Source organism: Dermacentor andersoni, chromosome 8 (assembly GCF_023375885.2).
Source record: "Dermacentor andersoni chromosome 8, qqDerAnde1_hic_scaffold, whole genome shotgun sequence".
Classification (NCBI taxonomy): domain Eukaryota; kingdom Metazoa; phylum Arthropoda; class Arachnida; order Ixodida; family Ixodidae; genus Dermacentor; species Dermacentor andersoni.
This window is the reverse complement of record NC_092821.1, coordinates 83,385,943-83,412,066: the sequence shown is the minus strand read 5'-3', so window position 1 is coordinate 83,412,066 and position 26,124 is coordinate 83,385,943. Positions and strand designations below refer to the sequence as shown.

The 26,124-nt window shown below is 46.7% G+C and overlaps 1 protein-coding gene across 2 annotated transcripts in view; it reads left to right on the top strand.

Moving 5' to 3' along the window:
• The first annotated feature begins 16,814 nt into the window (after nucleotides 1-16,814).
• Nucleotides 16,815-26,124, top strand: part of LOC140212911 (uncharacterized) — a 96,055-nt gene continuing 86,745 nt past the window's right edge. For both annotated transcript variants that reach the window (XM_072284027.1, XM_072284026.1), the window contains exons 1-2: nucleotides 16,815-17,614; nucleotides 22,737-22,754. The gene's annotated coding sequence lies outside the window, so the exon portion shown is untranslated. The remainder of the gene's footprint in view (nucleotides 17,615-22,736; nucleotides 22,755-26,124) is intronic.

The following is a 26,124-nucleotide window of genomic DNA, read 5'->3' as shown; positions in this document are numbered from 1 at the left end:
CTGCGGAAATTTTGACCGTTTGGGGTTTTTTAACGTGCACCTAAATCTAAGTACACGGGTGTTTTCGCATTTCGCCCCCTTCGAAATGCGGCCGCCGTGGCCGGGATTCGATCCCGCGACCTCGTGCTCAGCAGCCCAACACCATAGCCACTGAGCAACCACGGCGGGTAAACTAGACGACTAGTATACAATATTACAGTGCTTTAAAATACTTTGAAGTTTATGCAACAGTTTGGTGTGAACTACTACATCAAAAGTTTTTGAAGATCAATAAATGAAGCTTCAATTTACACCGACATTGACAGACTGGCCTAAGGCGTGGGTGATTTCTACGAGCTGTGAGAATGTGCTCAGGCCTTTTCTCAAACCATGTCGAGAAGTAAACAGGATGTCACTAGACTCAACAAACCCGGCTATAAGCTTATATACGATGTGCTCCACTAACTTGCCACATTGGGACGTAAATGAAATTGGCCCTTAATTTGTCAAAGTGTGCTTATGCCAAGATTTGTATAATGGAATAATCATAGCAACCTTACATAAATCCGGCGCTTCACAAGTGGGCAAGAACATTTAAAATATAATGGTAAGGAACTTACCATTATACTTTTCACTTACATGGAGCCCCCTTTCATGTTGTCGAGTGGGAGGGATTCAAACGATTCGTAATGGTAAGTTTGACCATATTATAAGCCACCTTTCATCAATGTAACTGCTTTGTATTCTTTCAAATTCAGGTTGCCGTCTCGGGCTACAAGTTGCCTTCGCAGGATGACCTCAGAGAGAAGTTCCTGCACGGGTAGGCATCAATGCTGCAGACCAAATTATGATCGTCTTTGACCGGAGTGGAGTACGTCTGTATCGCACTAGACCTGTGGACGTCAAGGTCTAGGATGGGCTTCCTGGCTGTCGAAGCAACATTCGTGGAGAGCGACTGCACGGCTCACACGTACAGTCTCGTCCACTCTTAGGGTGAACACGGCTCACCGTGGCCGCGCTCCGCGGGGCGCCAGTGCGTCCGGCGCGGCGGCGCATCGAAGCGATGCGGCGCAGGCGCAGAGGGACCCAGGGGAGGTGCTTCGCGTCGTCTGCTACAGCGCTGGAGCGCGCCACCTCTTGCTGTTCTGTAAGGTACACTTCGCTAGACCCAGGTGACTGAGTGCCCGAGGCGGCATTGCGGGAAGGCGCACTTCACTAGCTGTAGCATTTTCCTGCTGTTTCAGTCTACAGCTTGTGAACAGCCTGCTAAATCAATATACAGAAACATAAACAACCTTCTCACCGCATAAATCACTTAGCATGTCTTTTATAAGTGATGAGGGTAAAAATACAATCATTTTTTCGCGCTATTTCATAGGCTGGGGCGTAGAGGCGACGCTTCATAGTCGTGTCAGGGACGCCACCCAGCCTGAGGCTGTTCTTAATTTCTCGAACGGTGGAGGTCGGGTTTGCAGCAGCAGCCGCAACAATGGTCACTCGTTGCCGGGCTTTACGGGGAGCATCCGCAATTCTTCCATCCTTCTTGTAAGCCTGGACGATTCTATTTACAGTTTTCAGTGGCCTTTTGGTGATCTCCAATACAACGCGTTGAGAAGTTTTGTAGGCACATATCTACATTGCGTCGTCTTTCTTTTTCCAGTACCAGCGACATGGCTAGTTTCCAAAGTGCACCGGGGAAATAAAATTATCCTGCACTGTTACAGCGTTTTTATTGAAGTGCCATGGCAACCAGCAACCGAAGAAAATGCAATTCATCATGCAAGTCGACGGAAATGCGTTTAATGGAAACACCTCTGGTGCCTTTCGACTTGGCGAGTCATACCAGAATCTTTAACTCCTGAGCGGCCAGTCACACAGTTGACTAGTCGTTGGCTGCACCGCATCATCATATTAAGCTAAGATGGGGTAGCATGACTTAAGCAAAAAGAAAGGCGGGAGTGTTGGCGGTTGATCGGGCTGACGCCTATGGTCAGTTAAAAAGTAGACTGGCCCGACCACAGCAATCTGGCTTGGGCCGGGCTTAGCTTTTAGAAATGGCGAGCCCATTTGCCGACCACCGGCACGCTTTGTGCAGACGACACCGGGCCGGCCTCATGACCGCCGGTTTAAATATCGTGGCCGCGTTCGTCCAACACACGGACCGGCCACTTCCCTACGACGGCAACAGCACCGCTTGTCCGCGGCAAGGGTTCCTGTGCCGTATTCATATTTGGGTTTTACCCACACAGCCCAGCCCACCACCGCCTACCCCCTCAAAAAAGAAATCAATTGCTCCTAATCTCCAAATTTATCCGATGCCCACCTCTATGGCGTAACGCACGGGCCATGTGTCGCTCCGGGACGTATACCACACAATTAACAAATTATTATATGCTGGTGAGAATATGCATATGGCCTATTCCGAGGAAGTACTGAAATGAAATAAAAGCGAATAACGACTTAATTGCCCGACGTAATTTAAGACGTAATTTAAGCTAGAAAACAGACATGTAGATTATAGATTTTCCACTCGAATTACCTATTCGAAACGGACGGAAACAGCATTCGCATGCGGCGTGCATTGACGCCAAGGAGAAAAAAATAAACAACCAAAAGACGTCGGCGCCACATGTCTTACTCCACCTAATCAATGTAATCAAATAATTGACCGACGATTCCTCTGAATGAGAATGCAACTTCTCGCGTCAGGTAGCCGTCAGAGGACCGGCACCACTTCAGTGATATTACCCAAACAGCGACAACAAAAATGAATTTAGTTTTTTTATAGGATGTAGAAAGAGGAAAAGGGGGAGTAAAATTGCCACCCAATCCGTTGCTGTGCCGGGGAGAGCACTTTCCTACATTGCGTAAAGCGCTCCATGCTCTCCTACCAGCGACATTAACGCGTCAATAAGAGAGCACGAAGCAGTGGATATCACTTCTTAGTTGCTGTCGAAGTAATGGTATTGCCCTCCTTAATGGTAAAATCTATGGCAAATATGATGATGCGTGATTGAACAATCGCTCTATTACTTTTTGCGAAATTTATAGCGGGTTTCAGTCGTTTTCTTAAGTCAATTAAGCAAATTCGTCCTAGCATCAAGACATGCGCGACACGGCGCGCTAGGCTCATCACATGATGACTCCAACCAAGAAGAGCGCGCCTAATAGGTTTCTCGGTATGCACTGCACCAAATGCTGTGAGAGTAAAATAATAGGGCCCCAGCACTTTACAGCAAAGCAAGAGGCGGCGCGCTCCAGCGCTGTAGCAGACGACGCGAAGCACCTCCCCTGGGTCCCTGTGCGCCTGCGCCGCTTCGCTTCGATGCGCCGCCGCGCCGGACGCACTGGCGCCCCGCGGAGCGCGGCCACGGTGAGCCGTGTTCACCCTAAGAGTGGACGAGACTACCTCCTCAGTTTCACTCGCTTGACGGGGAGCCATACAGCTGCTCGGATCCGCTCCGAATACTACGCAGTATTGCTGCAGTGGAACATCGCTGACAAGGTGAAATATGTATTTTGCGTACAATTTTGCCTCCGTTAAGTGTTTTCATCTCATTTTCCAGGTTCTTCGCGTGGCCACAGACAACGCTTCATGAGTGAAAAAGGCATATGCATTTACAAGGTGGGAGACTGAAGAGGACGATGATCATTACAATTTTGATGACTGCCCGGAACGCTTAACCAAGCAGCTTTTATTAGAGTTCCATCAGTTAGAGCAATTTCAATTTGGCTCCACCGCCCACAGCCTGCAGCTCGCCGTACAAGACGCCATTCGGCAAGTATACCCTATTAAACAACGTATTAACGCGATAGCGTTAAGGAGCTCGTGTCGCAAAAAAGCCGGTGTCGTTGGCGTCGGCGTCCGCGGCGTTGGCCGTGAGCCATAAATCCCGGCAGGCACTCCATGAATAAAAAACAACTTGCAAGATGGGCTGGGTGGGAATCGAACCAGGGTCTCCGGAGTATAAGACAGAGACGTTACCACTAAGGCATGAGTTCGTTGCTTCAAATCCGGTGCAAAAGCGCCTCTAGTGAATGCGGTGTTGCCTTAGAAACGAGCCTTAGAAAGTTATACAGCGGTGTATATCGGTAATTATGAACATGTAACTTACAGAAGTCGCAGTTACATGAGTAGCGAAGTGCGTTTCCGCTACATTTCTTCAGCGCTTTCCGCACACGCAGAGCCATCTTGCGGCAAACACAGCAGACCCCGTCCTCAATGTACGGCGCTGGCCCGACACGTGGCGCGCCACGCGCGCATTGGGGTTGTGCGGGGACAGGTCCGAGTCGCGTCGCGTCCCGGGTTCCCTCTCCCCTGACGACGTTTCTCCTTGCTCCCTCACGGGTTGCAGAATCAAGCGTCCTTCCATTCTTTTGATCACTATCTGTCTATCTCTTCGCCCGTGCCGATCACGACGTTTGGCTGGCGTGCATCGTTTCCCCGGGGCTCCGAGACACCGAGTTCTTTGGTTCGTTCCGCTTGCTCAGGCGCACGTTTCGTTGCGGCGCCGAACGCTCCGTTGTTCGACGCTCACCGCGTCCGACGCGGGGCGCCTCGTAAGTGATCGCTGCGCCGTAGCCCATTGTCTTACACCCCTGGGCGGTCGACAGGAACGCTGTCGCGTTCCACTCTTGAAGGCGAAGCTTAAGCGTCCTCCAATTTTTGATTTCATCTTATGTGCATTGATACGCCGCTCATTTATTACTATTTTCATAAACGATTGCCTGGGCAACGCTTTGCTAAATAAGTCGCCATGACAGCATGAACATAATAGTTGCAGTTTGAAAAGCAAGAGAAGAGAACTGTGCTTATTACAGTTTCGGTGGTTTAAAGCTTTATAATGCAACTACCCCCTGCGCATGTATAGCTGAATTTTCGACCATGCTTAACTTTTTCATGTTGGAAGATTGGTGGGGTATTTGCAGTCATGGCCGAGATCACGAACTCTACTTCCTTTCGTTTTATTGCCGCAGGCCAGGCACCAAGCTTACGTGACTTCGAGGTCTGCTCTCACCGCGTCAATAAACCGTTCTCAAATTTCTCTATAGACAAGGAACAGTGCTACTAGATGGTGCAGTGTGTTCAGAAAGAAGCCCGAGAGAGGAGCGCGTGCGGCATGACGCATGATGGTCCGGCACGCCATGCTAACCACGTGGTTCGGGGTGGCCGCCCTAGATGGCGCTGAGTGAAGTGAGAAAGGATATTCCCGCTGCCGCACATGCCTCTTACAAAGTTCTTTCCACGAGAAGCAATACGCTGTATTCCTACGTAGATTTGATGCTAACGCATTACTGTCGAGAGTGATCGTGAGAAAGCCGCAATTTTCTACATTTGCAATTCATTGCTTTTTCTCTGTTGGACATGTTACTTCCATTTTCTAGCTCATGCGATATATCCGTGGTGCATGCAAGTTGACGTGTAAGAAAGCCTTTTTATTCTCGAAGGTTGGAGCTGATGAACCGTGTGTTTTAGCTTTGTGTTCTTGCCTCTACGCTAAATTATTAGGGCCAAAATATGAAGGGAGTTCTAGCGAACACTATCAACTTCCTTTTCTTATGCCCTGTGGCAAATATCACAATTCCGTTCCAAAATTGGTCTACTGAAAGATAGAGACATTTCTCGCCCAAGAAATTGAGTCATAATTTTCTAATTAACAAACATTCATGAATTTTGTTTTTTTTTCTAATACCCAATGGCATATATTGCAATTAAAGAATTCTGGCTCGTGAGACTAAAAGGCATATCCATTTTAAATGTTCACTTGAATACAATTCTGTGGTAGACACCACTTACGAGATATGCGCCGTCAAAATATGCGATAAAAATGCGCTCTTATGCCTATTACTTTGTTAGCAATACGTCGTTTTATTCGAGAACCCCAAAAACAACTGCAACGCCAATGAATTGATGTGGTGTCATACTGAGTATTGGTTCGAAGTGTGTTTCCCCTTGAGAAGGCGCCTGCTAGAATATGTAAATTGCAACATTTGCTGTAAGGTAATTCATTGAGAAGTTAAGTATTTAATGTTTGCTGATTAATCCATCATGCATTTCAATTTCTTGCGCAAGTAATGTCTGCCTCTTCGAGTGGACCAGCTAAAGGACTGGAATAGTGCTATCTGCCATAGACAAAATTAGCAAACTTTTGGGACTGCTCGCTGAGACATCCGGTGCTATACATTTTATTATAAGTAGAAATAACGGTTATAATATTATTAGCAACTATTATTCTCGTTCTCATGTATTATCGCTACTACTGTCGCTATTTATCAATTTGTCACGAACTGACAATCAGCTTCAAGACTGGCTGCTGTTATAATAATTTAGCCTAATCTTGTGGCTTCTTCAATCATTGCAATATACTGGCGTTTCCATAACCTAAGAGCGAAGACCAGTTTCAGTAGAGCGAGGTATCTACCCAAATCTTCAGTTTAGTTCTCCTGCCGCACTACAGCGTAGCCTTAAAAATGGGTCTGAGTAGCACTTGGTATGCTTGTTCTTATTTCATGCAAGCATAATATTCATTTTTAAACGTGTAAATTCGACCAGGTTTATCCGTTGTCCACCTACACCTTGTTTTCAATTCTGAGGATGGTGACTCACTCGGTTTTTGATAAAGTAGCGCCTTTGTGCATTGTGTCTGAGCTATTCACACGTAAACACCTGCCTGCAGTATTTTTGCGGGTTTAATCGTAATAACAACTTCACTATCTTCTCATGTGGAGAGGCGCATTTGCAAAGATAATTTTATGGACCACATATATTTTTAACACCTTTATATAGCTGCAAACTTGTTGCATAAGAAGAATGCGTCCATCTTAAAAAAAGGCACGATGTACTTGAGCCAGAAAACACGTTTAAAGGTATCCCGCACACAATAATTTTGCCCGGGACATGGCTAAGCATAACAGCATGCATATTTATTGGTTTCCTTTTCATAAAATGAGATAAGTAACTTATTCACCGGTAAAAGGAGACCTTCGTACTTCAGTTTTTTTTTTTTTTTTGCTCCAACTCCACCTGGTATAGAGAGTAGCTAATTTGCGAAATGGGAGTTTCAATGAAAAGTCCTCCTCCACTACGCGAGTTGTTATATTTCATGACTAGACTATGTTCTCTGGGATGAACACTTACTTTACTTTGGCGCCAACGTTATGTTTATTTCGGCGCAGTTGACGTTCTCAAATATTCAAAATTAATTGGAAAACTATTTGCATATATGAAAAGTCACTACTCGATTGGAAGCCCAAATCGCACGGGACACTATTCGTTTCGTTATTCGACAGTTTCGTGTATTCGCCCACCTCTGGTATTATTTGTCACTTGCTAAAAGCTGCTATTGTTCTTTTTCTCAAGAAATTATTTTCATAAAATCGTTAAGGCCGCTAATTTCATGAACATGCTGTGTGTACAGAATACGAAAGCATTATACTTTTTTGGTTATGCGGGTTTCTAAATTTAGAGGTGGACTGTACAGCAGACGGCCGCCTTTCCGTATACAGCATTATAAGTTTCGTGTGGCTACTCGCATGCCTCGAACATCATCACAAGAAGAGCTTCTGGAGTTTTTTTAACGTTTCGCAAGCATTTAACCCACCAACCTTTCTTATTAGATTTCTGACTGCGCAAATACATAGGGTCTGCCCTGGTTTGCTACGGTGCATTTACAAGTAGCGCGGAGAGTGGCTTATGTACATTCGCTTTCTACTGTGTAACACTGAGGCGTCTCGTAGTCATTTCCTACCGGAGTGTCTGCACGAGTCTTCACCTGTTCTCTAGAGAGAGAGAGAGAGAGAGAGAAACTTTATTTGGTTCCTTCAAGGATTTAGCGTCTCGAGGTCTCGGTCGTCTTGGGCTGCGGCGACTTGGAGCCTCTTCCGGCAAGGGTGGGCCCCTATTCCAGGGCTCCACTGAGCCTAGCTACCTCACTAGCGTGCTGCACTAAGGCCCTGTGGGCCGTGAGCTCGCAGCTGGTAAGCCAACTCTCCCATTCCTCCGCACTCGGGTTATTGTGTTGGTGGAATGATTTATTGTGTTTACATTCCCATGTGACATGGTATAGTGTGGGTGTGGCCCCGCACCATGGGCAGGTGTCTCTGTATTGTGTTGGGTACATTTGGTTTAGGATGTATAAATTTGGGAAGGAGTTTGCCTGCAATCTGCGCCAACTCGTTGCTTCCTCCTGCGTTAGAGCTTTGTGCGGTGGGGGATATTTGGCTCTCGTCCCTCTGTATAAGTTTAAGATTTCTGTGTATCCGCCTTCACAAGCGTGTGGGTGATACTCCGGGGCGCGCGACTGCTCTGCTCGGAACGTGGTCTCTCGAGGTAGGCTGTCTGCCATTTCGTTACCCTCTATGCCTGCGTGGGCCGAAATCCAAATTAACTTGTGCGTAACGTTCCTCTCGGCGAAGTTGGCTCCGCCAAGAATTCTGAGGGCGGCTTTGCAAATCCTGCCCCTGGTGTAATTTCTGCACGCTTCCTTCGAGTCTGTTAAGATGTTTAGAGGCCTGCCTGTCCTATATCCTTCTACTGCCGCCAGCGCCACGGCAATTTCTTCGGCCTCCGCTGTGTCGGCTGCCTTTGCCGTCGCACATACAAAAATGTGCAGTAGAATAAAAAGGGTTTGCAAAACCAAATGCAATTTGGCGTAGTCACCGATTTATCCGCCAGCAAACTTTGCCATATCGCATTGAGCTGGCACTAACGAAGTGACGAAGTCACTTGATGCCGACTCCGGAGGAACACACATGCCCATGTTTTTCAAATGAAGCTGACGCGGCAAGAGCACACATGTTCGTGTTTTTCTCGTCGAATGGCAGCGCTGAGAAGACTTCTCATAAATTAGTTTGTTGGTTTGTTGGCTACCTTCGACAGCAATTTGCAAGGCTTTCTGGGAGCAGGAATGATGAGCTTATCGTTCTTTCGCAAACTTGCTCTATTCAATCTTCAGAGGCAGCGATAGGGCTGTAAACAAATGCAAATTTGGTTGTTCGAATACTTTTGGAGTATAATATGAGCTATAATTACGAACTTCGTGTTTTAAAATGCAAATTACTCGACCGCACGAGCACTCGTGAACAGGAAGCACCCATGATACTCGTGAGCTTTGTGCAATTGCAAGCTTAGAAGCAAATTGTTTAAGCCGTCAATAGCGTCTCGTGAGTAATTTCGGCCGCTTAAGATTATTCTCTTGCAATTATTCTCGTAGGGTGCACGCCCAGTTACCGTGCATGTTTGCGGGAAAAGTCACTGGAATGTATGAAGGGTATACGCTGCAAAGAAGCTATGAAATTGCCTTGTGGCTTTGGCTGTGTGAGTCCAAAGAATGCTTGTCTAGGTGCGGGCCGAACTCTGCCGGGTGAGGTTCGTCGGTGGCACTGAGCATTCACATTGTGAACAATGTGAGAAGCGCTACAAAACTGCTATGAAATTGTCAGCACCCGAAGTCTGCAAATTGTGTACATGAGAGCGCACTTGCTCCTTAGTAGTCATCTAAGTCAACAGAGGAGTAGTCTATCTGAGAGATGACGGCATCAGGCAAGTGCACGGTTTTATGACTGCCGGAGGTTGGAGATTTGGGCGCGAGCTGGTTGGTGTTCCATTGCAACCTTGACTTACAGTGGGTGCATAGAGAAAAGGATCGAAAGGACGATGAAGACAAGGGCTGTCTTTCCTGCCATCCCCTGCCTTCCGGCTAGCTGAGTTGTAGAGCGGCCACTTGCGATAATTGTTGCCTCTGATAGACCACCAGGAGCCAGAGGCAAACTTATCAGGCTTACTTCATGATCAGACAAAAACGATGAAACTATAAAGCAAAGGCCGCTGAGAAGAAAAGGCTCTTATAGACAGCAACGCCCGCGGCCCACAGCGCGCTCGGTGACGAGGTTGATGGCTACGCAACGAGCACAGGCTTTGCCAACTGGAGCACAGTTCAGTGGAAGAAAAGTGATGGACGAGGATGAGTAACGCAACATTCCGGCGGTTGGAGTTTACGGTAAACATTCCAGGCCAGGTCTGTCCACGACGTTTAGAAAAAAGCTGGTCGACAGAAACGTTATTTTATAAGACGCCCCACCGAATCGGCATCCAGCGTTGTTTCCCAATCGTTTGCGTTTATGCGCAACATGCTCAATACGGCTCCTTTCAACATACTTTTTTCTTGGTGCTCCTTGCCGCGCACAAACATCGCATAATAAACGCTGAATCGTAGCACCCGGCGGGCACCGAGCTCAACTGGGCTAACGGGAAGCACGGCGGTCAGGGTACAGGGCATCTCTTGAACACTAGGGCATGAACTCTGCCATGCCTTTAATGCACCGTCATTACATCAATACTCCATCGCTTATGCACAGCAATTATTTCTGGAAGAATGTACTGCTATTCTCCAACCTACAAATCGCTCCATTTCGTCGGTAATCAGGTGAAACAAAATGAAAAACTTAGCCGGGCTAGAAGTGAAGCATCCGTGCCATAGACAGTGTGCTTGATTAGAGAAGACAGCTGGGTTAGTTGGTGTATATTACAGACTTCACAGATCATCACATAGCGCGATAAAGACAAAGGACGACAGCAAGAAGCACACAGGGCAAAACGCAAGGACACACAGGAGAGTAGCGTTCTGTCCTGTGTGCTTCTTGCTGTCGTCCTTTGTCTCTGGCGCATTAGTTAGTGACATTTGTTTCTCTTCGTGCGATCGCATTGAGTATTTGAGAAGCTATATCCAAAGCTATAAGCTATAACCAAAGCTCAACACATGGAAAACGCGTGAAATGCGGGAAATAGCGTCTCGCTAGAACTCCCTTTATATTTTGGCCCTAATAATTTAGCGTAGAGGCAAGAACACAAAGCTAAAACACACGGTTCACCAGCTCCAACCTTCGAGAATAAAAATGCTTTCTTACACGTCAACTTGCATGCACCACGGCATATCGCATGAGCTAGAAAATGGAAGTAACATGTCCAACACAAAAAAAGCAATGAATTGCAAATGTAGAAAATTGCGGCTTTCTCACGATCACTCTCGACAGTAATGCGTTAGCATCAAATCTACATAGGAATACAGCGTATTGCTTCTCGTGGAAAGAATTATGTAAGAGGCATGTGCGGCAGCGGGAATATCCTTTCGCACTTCACTCAGAAACACTCAGCGCCATCTAGGGCGGCCACCCCGAACCACGTGGTTAGCATGGCGTGCCGGACCATCATGCGTCATGCCGCACGCGCTCCTCTCTCGGGCTTCTTTCTGAACACACTGCACCATCTAGTAGCACTGTTCTTTGTCTATAGAGATATTTGAGAACGGTTTATTGACGCGGTGAGAGCAGACCTGGAAGTCACGTAAGCTTGGTGCCTGGCCTGCGGCAGAAAAACGAAAGGAAGTAGAGTTCGTGATCTCGGCCATGACAGCAAATACCCCACCAATCTTCCAACATGAAAAAGTTAACCATGGTCGAAAATTCAGCTATACATGCGCAGGGAGTAGTTGCATTATAAAGCTTTAAACCACCGAAACTGTAATAAGCACAGTTCTCTTCTCTTGCTTTTGAAACTGCAACTATTACGTTCATGCATCCTTTGTTCATGCTGTCATGGCGACTTATTTAGCAAAGCTTTGCCCAGACAATCGTTTATGAACATAGTAATAAATGAGCGACGGATCAATGCACATAAGATGAAATCAAAAATTCGAGGACGCTTAAGCTTCGCCTTCAAGAGTGGAACGCGAGAGCGTTCCCGTCGACCCGCCAAGGGGTGTAAGACAATGGGCTACGGCGCAGCGATCACTTACGAGGCGCCCCGCAAAGGACGCGGTGAGCGTCGAACAACGGAGCGTTCGGCGCGGCAACGAAACGTGCACCTGAGCAAGCGGAACGAACCAAAGAACTCGGTGTCTCGGAGCCCCGGGGAAACGATGCACGCCAGCCAAACGTCGTGATCGGCACGGGCAAAGAGATAGACAGATAGTGATCTAAAGAATGGAAGGACGCTTGATTCTGCAACCCGTGAGGGAGCAAGGAGAAACGTCGTTAGGGGAGAGGGAGTCCGGGACGCGCCGCGCCTCGCACCTGTCCCCGCACAACCCCAATGCGCGCGTGGCGCGCCACCTGTCGGGGCAGCGACGTACATTGAGAGGAGGGGGTCTGCTGTGTTTGCCGCAAGATGGCTTTCCGTGTGCGGAAAGCGCTGAAGAAATGTAGCGGAAACGCACTTCACTACTCGTGTAACTGCGACTTCTGTAAGTTACATGTTCATAATTACCGAATTACACCACAGTATAACTTTCTACGGCTCGTTTGTAAGGCAACACCGCATTCACTAGAGGCGCTTTTGCACCGCTTTGAAGCATCGAACTCGTGGCTGAGTGGAAAAAAGAAAAAAAAAATTCGTGGCTGAATGGTAACGTCTCCGTCTCACACTCCGGAGACCCTGGTTCGATTCCCACCCAGCCCATCTTGCAAGTTGTTTTTTTATTCATGAAGTGCCTGCCTAGATTTATCGCTCACGGCCAATTCCGCGGACGCCGACACCGACGACACCGGCTTTTTTGCGAGACGAGCTCCTTAACGCTATAGCGTTAATATGTTTTTTAATAGGGCATACTTGCCGAATGGCATCTTGTACGGCAAGCTGCAGGCAGTGGGCGGTGGAGCCAAATGATGGAACTGATGGAACTCTAATGATAAATGATAACTGATGATAACTGATGGAACTCTAATAAAAGCTGCTTGGTTAAGCGTTCCGGGCAGTCATCAAAATTGTAATGATCATCGTCCTCTTCAGTCTCCCACCTTGTAAATGAAAAATGCATATGCCTTTTTCACTCATGAAGCGTTGTCTGTGGCCACGCTAAGAACCTGGAAAATGAGATGAAAACACTTAACGGAGGCAAAACTGTACGCAAATACATATTTCACCTTGTCAGCGATGTTCCACTGCAGCAATACTGCGTAGTTTTCGGAGCGGATCCGAGCAGCTGTATGGCTCCCCTTCAAGCGAGTGAAACTGAGGAGGTACGTGTGAGCCGTGCAGTCGCTCTCCACGAATGTTGCTTCGACAGCCAGGAAGCCCATCCTAGACCTCGACGTCCACAGGTCCAGTGCGATACAGACGTACTCCACTGCCGTCAAAGACGATCATAATTTGGTCTGCAGCGTTGATGCCTACCCGTGCAGGAACTTCTCTCTGAGGTCATCCTGCGAAGGCAACTTGTAGCCCGAGACGCCAACCTGAATTTGAAAGAATACAAAGCAGTTACATTGATGAAAGGTGGCTTATAATATGGTCAAACTTACCATTACGAACCGTTTGAATCCCTCCCACTCGACAACATAAAAGGGGGCTCCATGTAAGTGAAAATCACGTTGCTTATGGCGTCGTCAAGAGCAGCCTTTTGATGAACAGGCACAGAGCTGCAACCAGCGGTGAAGGCCGACGTTATCTTCGGCTGGCTTGCCAGCCCTGCCTCTTGTTGGGCGTGCTCACGTCCGTCTCTTACTTTTCAGGTGCCGAATCAAATCTATAGCTTCGGAGCAAGGCTTGCCGCGTGAAGCTTGTTTGTTTTCTTGTCGCGTAGTTTCCAAAGAATCGTTTACAATGTGCCATGTTGGCGGACCTACTGCGCTCGTGAGCCGCTGGGCGCAGGAGCCAGTGTGGCAGTGCATTCGGTAAGCGCTTTTCATTTGCAGTAGAACAGAGCTCCCTGGAACAGAGCCAACGTGGTTTCTTTTCTTTTTTGGCGCGAATCGTCGCATTGTGGTTCGGGGAAGCGCCGCCGTGGCCACAGTTACGTGGGTTCTCCTGCTTCGGGTGGCTTCGCGAACCAATGCTTTCAAAAGTTTATTCTCTCTCTCTCTCTGTATTGAGCAAGAGGGCGCACAGTTCATCGTGTATGCGTCTGAGTCGCCGACGGCGACAGAAGCAAAAAGAAAGAAATGAAGGGTGGGGAGACGGCAGGCGGCCAGGGCGAAGCCGCCGAGGTAAAAAAAAAAAAAGCGGCCGTGGCTTAGCTTGGTTAAGCCTGGTGATTGCGAAGCAATAGTAGCGCCCCTGGTGAGAGGAGCGGGAGTTAGGCCGCCATTGGTGGCTACCGCCTCGCCTCGCGACGGCGTGAGATGGGGCCCCGTTTTTACACAGCTGGTGTGACGTCACACCCGCCGTAGCGCCCCTGGTGAGAGGAGCGGGAGTTAGGCCGCCGTTGGTGGTTACCGCCTCGCCTCGCGACGGCGTGAGATGGGGCCCCGTTTTTACACAGCTGGTGTGACGTCACTCTAGGTCACGTGGTGTGACGTCACGCAGCGAGGTCACGCTAAAGGTCAATGTTGCCTACCACCGCCTCGCCACGGAACGGGCTGAAGTGCGACCTAAAGTAGTATTGCTTCGCAATAAAAAAAGATCACGAGGCGTTAGGGGAGGGCGGGGGGGTGAGGCGTATGCCACCGCCGCAGTTCCGCACGACGGATACCAGCGGCATAGAACCGCGGTTACATGAAGAATCGAGACAAACTTCGAAGCAACTCAGTCTATATCGACATGATATTAGTAACCGTGTTTCTTATAAATCTACCGTGCTTGTAACCCGCTAAGCGATTTTAACAATACTGCTGTATTGTTGAATTCCAGGTACTGATTTATTAATGTTTCAACGTGGACTGGTTGGTTCTTCGGCATATTTTCACAAAAACAAGGCGTACATAGAAAGCGCTCTATTTCCGGAAAAGACGTAATTCCATTCCTATCCCAATCGGGGCAAAATGCGCTCCATTCCATTCCCATTCTATGACGGGGTCGTGAAAATGTGGAATTATTCCGGAGTCATTCCAATTCCGTTCATTTTTGCATAATAAACAGATTTTTACATCAACAAATTTTTTTATTCCTGTGATCTTCCTGCTATATTTCAGAGACAGCCTTACTCATTTCCAGCCTACAAAAAGTGACAAAATTTATTTACATTTAACGGGCTAACTACTTGTGATCCATTTGAAATTTCAAAATTGTTTAACAGCATTTCAAATGAACACGTTCCCTAATCTATTCCGTCTCAAACGTATCTTCCCAGATAAGCATCAGGACGACACGTGCAAATTGTGCCAGGAAGGACCAGCAACACTCAAACACATGCTGTGGGAGTGCAATGTAGTTATAGAAGGGATGGCAGTTACTCCGGAGACCCTGTCGTCGAGGTGGGCCGCCGCTCTGCGCAGCTCAGACCTCGGAATTCAGATGTTGGCAGTCCAGCAAGCCCGTGAAGCGGCGTTGAGGCAGGGCCTTGACGTTCCTCCGTGGGAGACCTGAGCGCGGGTCGCGTTAAACCTTGCCGGACATACAAGAAAGTTGTATCCATCCATCCATTCAAATTAACTTTTACTTGAGATAATATTGAGGCTGCCCCTCTTGATTGCGTTGCAGATACTTCCATAGATGACATAGAAGTGAGCGAGTAAGGTGCTTTAAATCTTGATTCAAAAAAGAATCCAAGCCCTGATGACATTCCAAACACATTTCTTTTGCATTACTCCTTATAGACTTGCGAATTCCTTACCATTATATTTTAAATATTCTTGCCCACTTGTGAAGCGCATAATTTATGTAAAGTTGCTATGGTTATTCCATTATACAAATCTTGGCACAAGCACACTTTGACAAATTAAGGGCCAATTTCATTTACGTCCCAATGTGGCAAGTTAGTAGAGCATATCGTATATAAGCTTATAGCCGGGTTTGTTGAGTCTAGTGACATCCTGTTTACTTCTCGACATGGTTTTAGAAAAGGCCTGGGCACAGTCTCACAGCTCGTAGAAATCGCCCACGCCTTAGGCCAGTCTCTCGATGTCGGTGTAAATTGACGCTTCATTTATTGATTTTCAAAAATTTTGATGTAGTAGTTCACACAAAACTCATGCATAAACTTCAAAGTATTTTAAATAACTGTAATATTGTATACTAGTTGTCTAGTTTTCTCTCTCAACGGTCACAATGCGTACTTTTTAGCTCTAATAAATCCCTGGTGCTCAGGTGTACCGCGAGGCTCCGTGCTCGGCCATCTGCTGTTCTTACTTTATCTAAATGATCTCCCTTCCATTATTTCCTGATAAATGCGCCTAAATGCGGACGATTGTGTCATATACCATGTCATCAAAGGAATATCTGATCACGTCACTCTTAACACATGTTTCAAGTTGATTTGCAGCTTGTGCAAACAGTGGCAGATGATAATCAACTTCAGCAAAACTGTCCTTTTATCATATTCATGGCGTCGTTCTTTATCACATTTTACATACGCCTTTAACAGCCAAACCTTCAACAGAGTTAACCAATATAAATGTTTGGGAGTTCCTTTTTCACGATACGTCTTCGTCTTCGCACATTGAACTAGCTTGCAAAAAAGCTCTTCGACGCCTTGGTTATTTGCAGTGCACCCACCCATCCGAACCAAAACGCACTAGATTGTTAACTTATATACCCTATTACGTTCAATATTAGAGCACGCCTCTATCATATGGGATCCCCATCACAAAAGAAGACGTCAAATTCTTAGACTCACTACAGAAAAAAAAAACCTGTCAGATTTATCTCTCGTCGTTATGATAGATATTTTCCTCTCTCTTTCAACTTTTCTAACCTGAAGTTATTCACACTGCGGAAAAGTGTCCACTTTGACAGCTTGAAGTTTTTGCACAATAATGTGAATTCACCACGTTGTTCTTCTTGTGATTATATTTCATTTTCAGCAGCCTCAAATAATCGTCAATATCATCCACTAAATATTGTTCTTTATAGTCCTTGTTCAGACTTGTTTTTGTAGAGTGCTATTTTTCTTCGTACCATTCAGTGCCAGAATGTGTTGCCCGGGAATGTACGCGAATGCACTTGAGATGAATTTCTTACTGCTATTTATTAGTCGTAATGTATCTGTGAAATTCGTTGTTCTTTTCTTACTCCTGCAATAACCATACGTTGGCGGCAGCATGTACAAATAAGTAAATAAATAAATAAATACATAGGTATTCATTCTAATATTCCTCCGCGCTGTATGGTAATTTTATCGTCTTTCGTTTCTCCAATACGTCTCATGGGCATGAACCTAGATTTTAGGGCACACACAAAAAAAAAAAGAAAAGCTGCCACAGAGATGTTTGTTCAGCCGTGAGGGAATGTATAGTTGGTTCAGGGAGATTTTCTTAAGTTCTTCATAGGGTATGTTTATTCATTCTATTCAGACAATTTTACCAATTTTAGTAATAATAGAAGTTGCGGAATACTATCCTAATCTTGGCCGATCCCGCACCGTGGATGTGCGCCATCATTGAAGGAAAATGAAAGTTAATCCAAATCTTCGTGAGTGAAGTGCGATAGGCGTTATACTTCACCTTGATTTACTTTTTCTATTAGGCATTCCTCGTCTCCCTTGTAGTTTTCTCTTGAACCGCCGGATTTTCGCCAATTCCCCTTAGTGGGTAAGCGCCACCAATGAAGAACAACCAAGCAAGCAAGTGCCCGGCTATCAAAGAAGAAGAAGAAAAGGCAGTATTGCGCGAGGTCTGAGCCACGACGTTCGCTCAAGGTTTCTCCTTCTTCTGGCCTCTTTCCAGTCGCTCAGGTGAATATTTGCGGTTCCGGCGCCAAACATGGGTAAGTGAATGTTTAATTCAGAGTTTAGTTTGCTTCGTCTTGTAACCCACGACTGCCCGGCAGGTACAAAATCGACCCATGCCGGTGTCGTACTTGCCGTTGAGCTTTTAAAGGCACTGAGGCGCGCTGTGCTGGGCAAACACGGACTACAATACTTTCTTCCTTGCAGTGCAATCACTACCAAAAAAAAATAGACCAGTGAGATGTTTTCTGCAACACGGCTTGGCTAGTTTGCGTTGAGGCCTACGCACGCGCACTGAACGCATGTCTTGCGCCGTACAATCAATTCCGCTTGTCCGCGAGCAATGATTGCAGCTCATGAACTAGAAACGGCTTCCTTATTGCGATACACTGAAATAAAGCTTGCCGGAGGAAGGAAACAGGTCGCGCCAAAAAAAAATTTGTCACAAGAAGAGCTGCCTTTAACCCAAAGACGATGGCAGCTATGGTCTTGCTGCTTTTAAAGGGTTCTTGAAGATCCGCTAATAATGAAAGAAAATGGGGCTCCAGTCCACGCTATGAAGGTGGTTGGCCAGAAGCTGTGGTATAACGTGATCCAATAGAACAGTGTGACGTAGCCTTGAACTGGGTTCTGCCCCGCCTGAGCACGACACTGTTCTGCATACTGACATTGCTGTTTTTTCGTCACTCATGGTATTCGCGCTGCTCTTCGGGAGTCATGTATGGCGCTTCCATAGCGCTATCACAACACAAATGAAATCAAATGCTAGGCGGGTTCTTTTCTCAAATATGAAACTAGTAACGTCACTCTCTCCTTCCTGCGCTAAACTTGCCACTTCCTTCCAAGTTACTTGGAAGGCGCGGTGCTTGCTCTTTCACAAGAAACGCCGCGCTTGCGTTCCGCTGTAATTGGTTAAGTTCTTGGTGGCGTGGAGGAAGAAATCCCGGGATCCAAGTGATATGCGGCTTCCCTGGCTAAAAAGAATGGGGCGCTCCTCTCCGAAATTTATTGGTTTCTCTCTTCACGCACCTTGACTTCAACAAGGTGAAGCTTGTGAGGTCATCAAACCTTAAAGATGCCGAAGTTATCACATACAAGGGACATCACTTCCAATCCGCCTGCTAGCACACATTTAGCATACATTTCACACACCCACTTCTGTTCGTCGTCTAGCTTTCCTGTTACGCGCAATCAACTAAAGTCACCTCGTTCACTCAGTTTGCCGCCGACCGTGCGGCACCATCGTCGTGTAGCCAAAGCGCGCGGAGTCCTGAAGAGCGGAAGTGAATTATTCTGTCAATCAAGAAAGAGTGGCTGGGTGTCTTTCACTACGGACGCAGTGTCCACGTGTCTTGTAGAAAAATGCGATGGTCCGTGGGGGACGTGACAAATGCGAGAGAGAAATCAATCGTCTGCCTTCAGCTTTTGAGTGGTTCAGGGGCCCTTTAACAACAATGTGAGGCAATGAGGAACTCAAGAGAAAGTGCTCTTTTGGGTGGGGCGTGCAACACCGCTATCAGGATTTTAAGTGCGGCTTTGCTTCGCTTTAATTGGACGTCAGACGCTTGGTGACGTGCCTACCGACAGAATATTACTCAGAACCACCAGGCGCGAAGGTATAAAGAGCAATCACGCAGGGTTTCCCTGCAGTTCCGTGAATATGTGCCGTGAGTTTCATGTACACGGGCTACCGCATGAATTCGGTTTAGTTAATGCAAGAAATATACCGGTGTGTTGAAATTTGTGTATATTTCTAAATAGAGGCTATAGAAATCTAACGGCCTCTTTTACTGGTAGACTACTTAACTGAATATGCTGGCGCCTTTTGAAGCCTATCTTGTCCCACAACTACAGTCATCGGCCTTGCTTGCGTTTCCTTCCGAGAAAAATCTGCGCTCGCTACTTTCATGTCGAGAATGCTATGTCATGCTGACAACGCTCATGCCGTTCGTGACCTGGAATTACTGGGCTCATAGCGTTAAGGAAACGAAACGCATACAATACTGATGGAGATTATTATTGTCGTACAAGATACGCCTGAAAGCGTGTAAACTGTTTTAACAGTGCACTCTCCACCTTGCTTTAATTTGTACCAACCTTAGTCTACCTTGATCCACATTATTCTCTTTTAATTTACTTTGATTTACTTTAATCTGAATTAATACCCCTGAGAGCAATCTTGGAAGTGGGCCAGATCGGCTTTTTGGGTGATCTCACAGTGCGAGAGGCAGCAGGTCCTTCGCCGGGAACGTGATGTCAACACAGTCCCGTCGGTTGTCTTGCCATGCGGGGTTGACGCCGGTCGCTGGATTTTTCGCTTCGTGGGGCGTATAGGGCTGTCGCCTTAATAAGGCCCATCAGGCGATCTCAGTAATATAAAGCTTGATGGAATCACGCCCTGTCGTCATGCACAGATGCCAGGCACCATATGAGCCCTGTCTACAGGGCTCATATGGTGCCCGTGAACACGCTGTGGGAATCATCATGAAGCGTTTCCAGCGGTGAAAATTGCTTTGGCTGGCGAAAATACTTTGTCACGTGTCCGTGCCCAGGCCAGTGAATTTGCCTCTCAACATCGGCTTCAACGCCAAACAATCCTGGTGCTTCTCTTCTGTGTAGTTTGGTGCCCTGATTACCTCGTTGCGGTCCTCCTCATGGTCGCGTTACCCTTGTTTTCTTTTTTAAATACGAAGCTTTCTTTGCCTTTTCCTTCGACTTTCCCATTACTGGTTCTGCTGCTGCTGCTGCTGTTCGCCACGCCGCTAACGCCGGTCACGTCAGGATGTAGTTGAGACGCACGTCACTAACGCCGGCCGTGTCAGGACGTGGTCGAGACATGGCTGTGTCACACAAAAAAAAAACAACAACACAAAAGGCATGCGCTGTTGGTGTTTTGTTTCATGACATTTGTTTATGAGCTGTCATTCTCAAAATTCCGAGGAATAACTTCAGAAAGAATGTAAGACAGGGTACGCTCCACATGGAGGGCCTGCGTGGTTGTGGTTCAGAATGATTATTCGCCAAGCAATGCCCGCGGCGTCGACACGGAATATCCTGCGACACAGGGCCTTTCCCGCTATCGCGTTAAGATCGCCCCACATGCAGCGTTTTCCCGGCGTTCACTGGCTTTCGAGCGTAAGCCAATCAGAGCTGGTCCGCCTGCCGCTCGTGTGGCTGGGCGCCTTCTGTGGTGGCGTACATGCGTCGACGCCGAGAGACGCAACGCCAGAAAACGCTGGTAAAAACGCTGAATGTGGCGCGGCCTTTAGTACATGCCAGTAGTGTGGCACAAAGGAAACACGACCAGAGAAGCTCATATCAAGATTTACACCGCGTCGCATTTGCACAATGCCTTCTGGACGCCTACATAGGCGTGACCCCTCTCAAATGATGTGCAGAAGCTGCCGTGCTTGTCTACGTGCTCACCTGCAACAGCAACGACATTAGAGGAGTAGAGTAATGGGAAGAATGTTAGCCAGGGAATAGAGAGAGAGAGGGAGGAGGCAGTTTTGTAAGCGAAAACCCACAATGGTGCCGAAGCTTGCACTCAGTGCCGACGAGATGAAGGCTTGCATAAAGCGTCGAGCGGATCAAGAACAACAAACAGAAACGTAGCAGGCATGGTAACATTTCACATCCCGTCACGACTGTCGTATGCCGTCAATATATCACCGCCAAATAATGTCGATAATACCTACAGTGTGTGGGATCTGCGTCGTTTTTTCCGCCTCAGATAAGCCATTGAACTAGCACAACTGCAGATGGTAGGTAATAAAGCTGTCCACCTGGGAAATAAAAGGCACGCTTTAACTATTCCTCTAGCTAACAACAAACGTCTAGCTAAAAACAAACTTAAGGGCTCTGTGGTTTCAATTCACCATGTCACACCTTGTATTTTTATCGTCCGACCAAACATCTGGTGCTGTGGATATCAGCACGGCCGTATGCTGCGACTCAAGGATTTCCATGCCACCATGAATTGCCCTTAATACACGAAGCAAGTATACTGAATCGAGTCATGGCCTTCGAGACCACACGTGCTGCCAAATCTCGGAGGTGATGCTCAGACTATTCGCAGCCCACATTTGGAACATTACCTTTACGTGCCAGTATTCAGGCCAATTTCCTGCTTTCGTGATCCTGTCGTGAATACAAGGCGGTCAATATTGAAATGATCGCCAAGCCGACACCTAACGATAAATGGAGATTATTATGGAATATTTTAAAGCGCTCGATTTACGATCATCAAAAAATTGCAGGTTTGCGTAATGTTCATCAATTGCTTTGTCCATGTCATAGTTTCGTTTCTAGCTATAATGTGAAAAGTAAGTCTTTTACATACCTTATACATACATACCTATATATATATGTGTATATATATATATATATATGTATATATATATATATATATATATATATATATATATCGCAACCTGTACGAAATGCGCGGACATGAAGAGAGAAGGAAAGACGAAGAGAACTAAGAGCTGGAGAGGCCGGGCTGCGCTACGATCACGCTACGACCGTCATCACTCGCCTGTAAATATATATATATATATACATATATATAGTTCTCATAATGCTAAGGTGAACCTAGGAAACGTTTTACAAAAAGCTAAGGCAACGAGTTTTATGTGGTTTAGAAAATGCTGGGCATGATAGCTGTTAACATCAACTGAACCCTGCCGATGAATTTTTGATGAGTTCTACGAAATTGTCCTCAACCACTTCAGAGGGGCTTAAGGAGTTGCTCTCCCTGCAAATAGAAGCAGTAATTTTGCTTCTTCATTAGGAAAAGCTATATTTACATATGAGGGCCAGTTAAAGTTAGTTACTTCCGTATGAAGAAGTACTCGATAAAATGTAAAGAACAACTGAATAAAGAATTTGCGGCTGGGTGCTGGACGCGGAATACGTTGGCATGGTTTCCTGTTTTGTGTGTTCCGAGGGTCCTGCCGCATTCTGATAAAATAGAAGCCTTACAGCTTGAACGTAGAAAATAGAACGCCTAAGAAAGATTAAGTGTTGAAACTGCTCCCGGCCTTTAGGTTAAACAGTGCAGCTGGCCAAATTCTCAACCAATGCTTCAATATGTGTATAAAGCGTGAATCTATAATGTTTTACATTCACTAAATTTTCCGCTATTTTTTCCCTTTGCAGGGAACGAAGCTGAACATGGTAAGTTTTGTGCGTATACAACGCAATATAAACCCTCACCACGCATTGTCAACAGAAATAGGGTTCTGGATTTCCAAACGCCTTCCTAAACTTTTTCCACTGGGTTTTGTGCAGCATCAAGTATGTGCATTTGAAATCTTCCAACTTCAATGATCACAATTTAACTGCTAATTTTTTAGAAAAATGCACAAAAATCTTTCGGCCTTACAAGCATTATTTACAAGGATCACGCAAATCGTTTGCATATACTACTGTCCACGTCAGCCGCATTCCTTCCACCGGGTAATAGCGCAAATAAGTCACTTTAGTTAGCTCACAAATGTGTGCGCAACACCTTAGGCGTTTCACTGTTCTCGCTAAGGAAACACGCATTAAAGGTTGTAATAAATTATAAACTTAGAATGAACAACGATTTGATTATTGGACACGCCGTAGCGGAGGGTTGCGGAATAATTTTGACAACTATGTGATCTATCAAATGTCCCCAATGCACAGGCCACGGGCGTTCTTGGATTTCGCTCCGCTCGAGTTGCGGCCACCGCGGCGGGGATTCCATCCCGCTACCTCACACTTAGCAGCGCAACACCGCAGCCGCCAAGCCACGGCGACGGGTGATTGAAAAGTTCCGTTAAGCCAGTGCATATATACTGGCTGATGCAGTAGCTCCAGCGCCAAACGAAGCTTCTCCGAAGCACGAGAGCCGGGGTTTTTGTTAAAAACCGTCTGAGAAAAAAAAAACCTAGTTTTCTCACGGAAGTAAATTCTACAACCGCCATCATACTGAGCCTGAAGACGCATCAAGCACCCTCTTGATTTTATTGTGGGAAGTGCTAGTGATTCCTGAATTGGTTGCCTTAAATTCTCCAGCTGCAGGCGTATTTTTCCCGAAACATCGAACGATTGTTGCAAAGCAGTGTTTGTCTACGCTACCTGCTAGAAACGGAACTTCAGTTTTCATGCCAAGTCTGACGGCGGCTGCATATCTACGTTATGTAATTTCAGCCAGCAGCGTTTTTTTTTTCTTGCGACACTATAAATCCTACCATGAAAAGAATTGTGTAGTATACGTATAAAGGAAAGAAAAAATGATGATGATCACAAGCATAATAGTTTACGTTATCAAGATGAAGGGTGATCAAGATGAAGGGTGATCAAGGGGAAGGGTCCGACAGCAGTGCAGCAGCCATCATAAATTCTAGATTTCGTCAGAAACAGCTCGACCGCTTGAAGCAGAAAATCTTCAAAGCGTGTGAAAGACCGCTTTTAGGATACAATGAGAGAGCTTGTGTTGATGCGCTATAGTGCACCAAGTCTGAGCACAGCCACACCGAGCTGTAGGCTGTATTCAGTGTGACAGAATTTCTTGTGGAGATGCACCCATTAGTTCGTTAAATCGCCGACGAATGTATACTCCGTTTTGAGCAAAGAGCGCCACTTCTAACCTCGGGCCTGCGGAAAACAGTCTAGGCAAGAAAATGTGTGTCTTTTTAAAACTTATTTGTTTATTTTTCACAGTTGCAACAACCCATGAAAAGAATTCAGTGATCTATATTACTTTCTGCAACCGGAAAAAATTTCCGCAAATGCAGACACAAGATGTCAAAATGCCTCGTGAGCTACTCGCAGGCATTTTTTTTTTTTTTAATGGGCACCTCAGCCAACATGTGGCGTTCACCTTTGTACTTGGCTTCAGAAAAAGTGTCCACAACCGTTGACAATGGAAGTGAACACAGGGATTTGCGAAAACGCTTGCAGCAGTGTTCTTTTCTTTAGCGGCCGCCCGGGCCATGTCATGGTGTTCCCCTTTGGAAGTTGAATACACTGTGGCCACGGATCAAGATAGCTGCGGGGGCAGTCAAACTCCACGCGCCAGCGCGCGTGAGCGGCAATTGAGCGTCACACATATGGCGAGGAGGAAGCAGGTTTCGAGCACCCTGCGATAAACAGCACGATGGTGATATCGGTCATATTGAGGCACCTTAGTCGATCACCGCTCGCGGTGCAGTGCAAATGTTGTCCCCGAGGCAAGATATCGAGCGCTCCACCACACGCCGTGTGCTCCCCTAATCAGTTGCTCACACACATTAGTTTGTCAACGCCACACGGATAGTTATTTTGTGCCACGTTCGTCACCTCAGCGCTTTGCACGTGATTTCGACGAACTTCGGCACGTGGCTTACGAAGCCCACCCGCGAGCGCGAAGCCCCGGTCTCTGAGACTGCGCTGTCGCACCAGGTATTCTCGGGAGCCTGACTGGAGTTGAATGCACAACGTTTTTAAATGCCTGCGACAAATACCGCATCCTGCAAGACAGCTCGCGGAGCGCGGGGCGTGTATTAATCGTGAGGTCATCTGACCTTGACGAACGAGAGAGTTTCTCCTCCGGACAGTGGCGTAGCCAGGGTGGGCCGACGGCACTTGAGCCTACCCCCCCCCCCCCCAGCCAGACCTATGTTCCGGCGTGCGCCCTGCTCACTTTTATTCCTGGCAAGTCGCTTCTGAACAAAGGCGCATATCCTTAGAACGCCCGCCCCAGACAACTACATGACGGTACACGCCTTCAGGCATACCAACGGCTCGCTCAACGTAATGCAATTAAATCTCGATCTAACGAAACGCGATCTTACGAAGTTCCCGATCTTACGAAGAAATTTCCATTTCCCGGCAGGTACTCATTGGGTTGAGTGTTTCCATCAACCCGAATTAATGAAACAAACTTGGCCGAACTCGATTTGAAGACGTTTGCCATGAAACAAATGTCTAAAAAAGCGGTGATTCCTTTCTAATTTCGACACAGACGGGTTCTTCATCGAGCACGCGTTCTAAAGTTATCGCGTTAAAACATCTAGGGTGCCATGGTCACATCCCTAGCTTTAATTTGACGAGGCTGCGCGATGTGCCCATTCACGGAACCACCGACTCAACACCGCCTTGGTAGGGGCACTGGTGGTTGCTTTCGTTATTTCATGGTTTGTGTGAAAGATGGCTAGATTAGCGGCAAATGCGATGCCGCGATAGCCTTTTCAGGTGCGCTTCGTTACAGTTTTAGATTTTGAGGGATCAAAAAGTTCTTTCTCAATTTTGCAAACTTCCTGATTTAATGAAATAATTCTTGCAAGGTCATCCCTTCGTTAATTCTAATTTCAACTGTAGTTGTATTATGATGCCCCATGAATGAGAAACACAACAGAGATTAATCGAACCCTATGCCCTCCCTCAACCCCCCCCCCCCCCGGAAAGAAAAGAAAAAAGTGCTCGCTACGAGTCTGCCTCCTCCGTTATCTCGCTCCTTGACCATATTCCAGGCTAAATAAGGCGCATGATTTTATTGAACCGCTAGTTTTCTCTCAAGAGTACCTGGCATTACAAT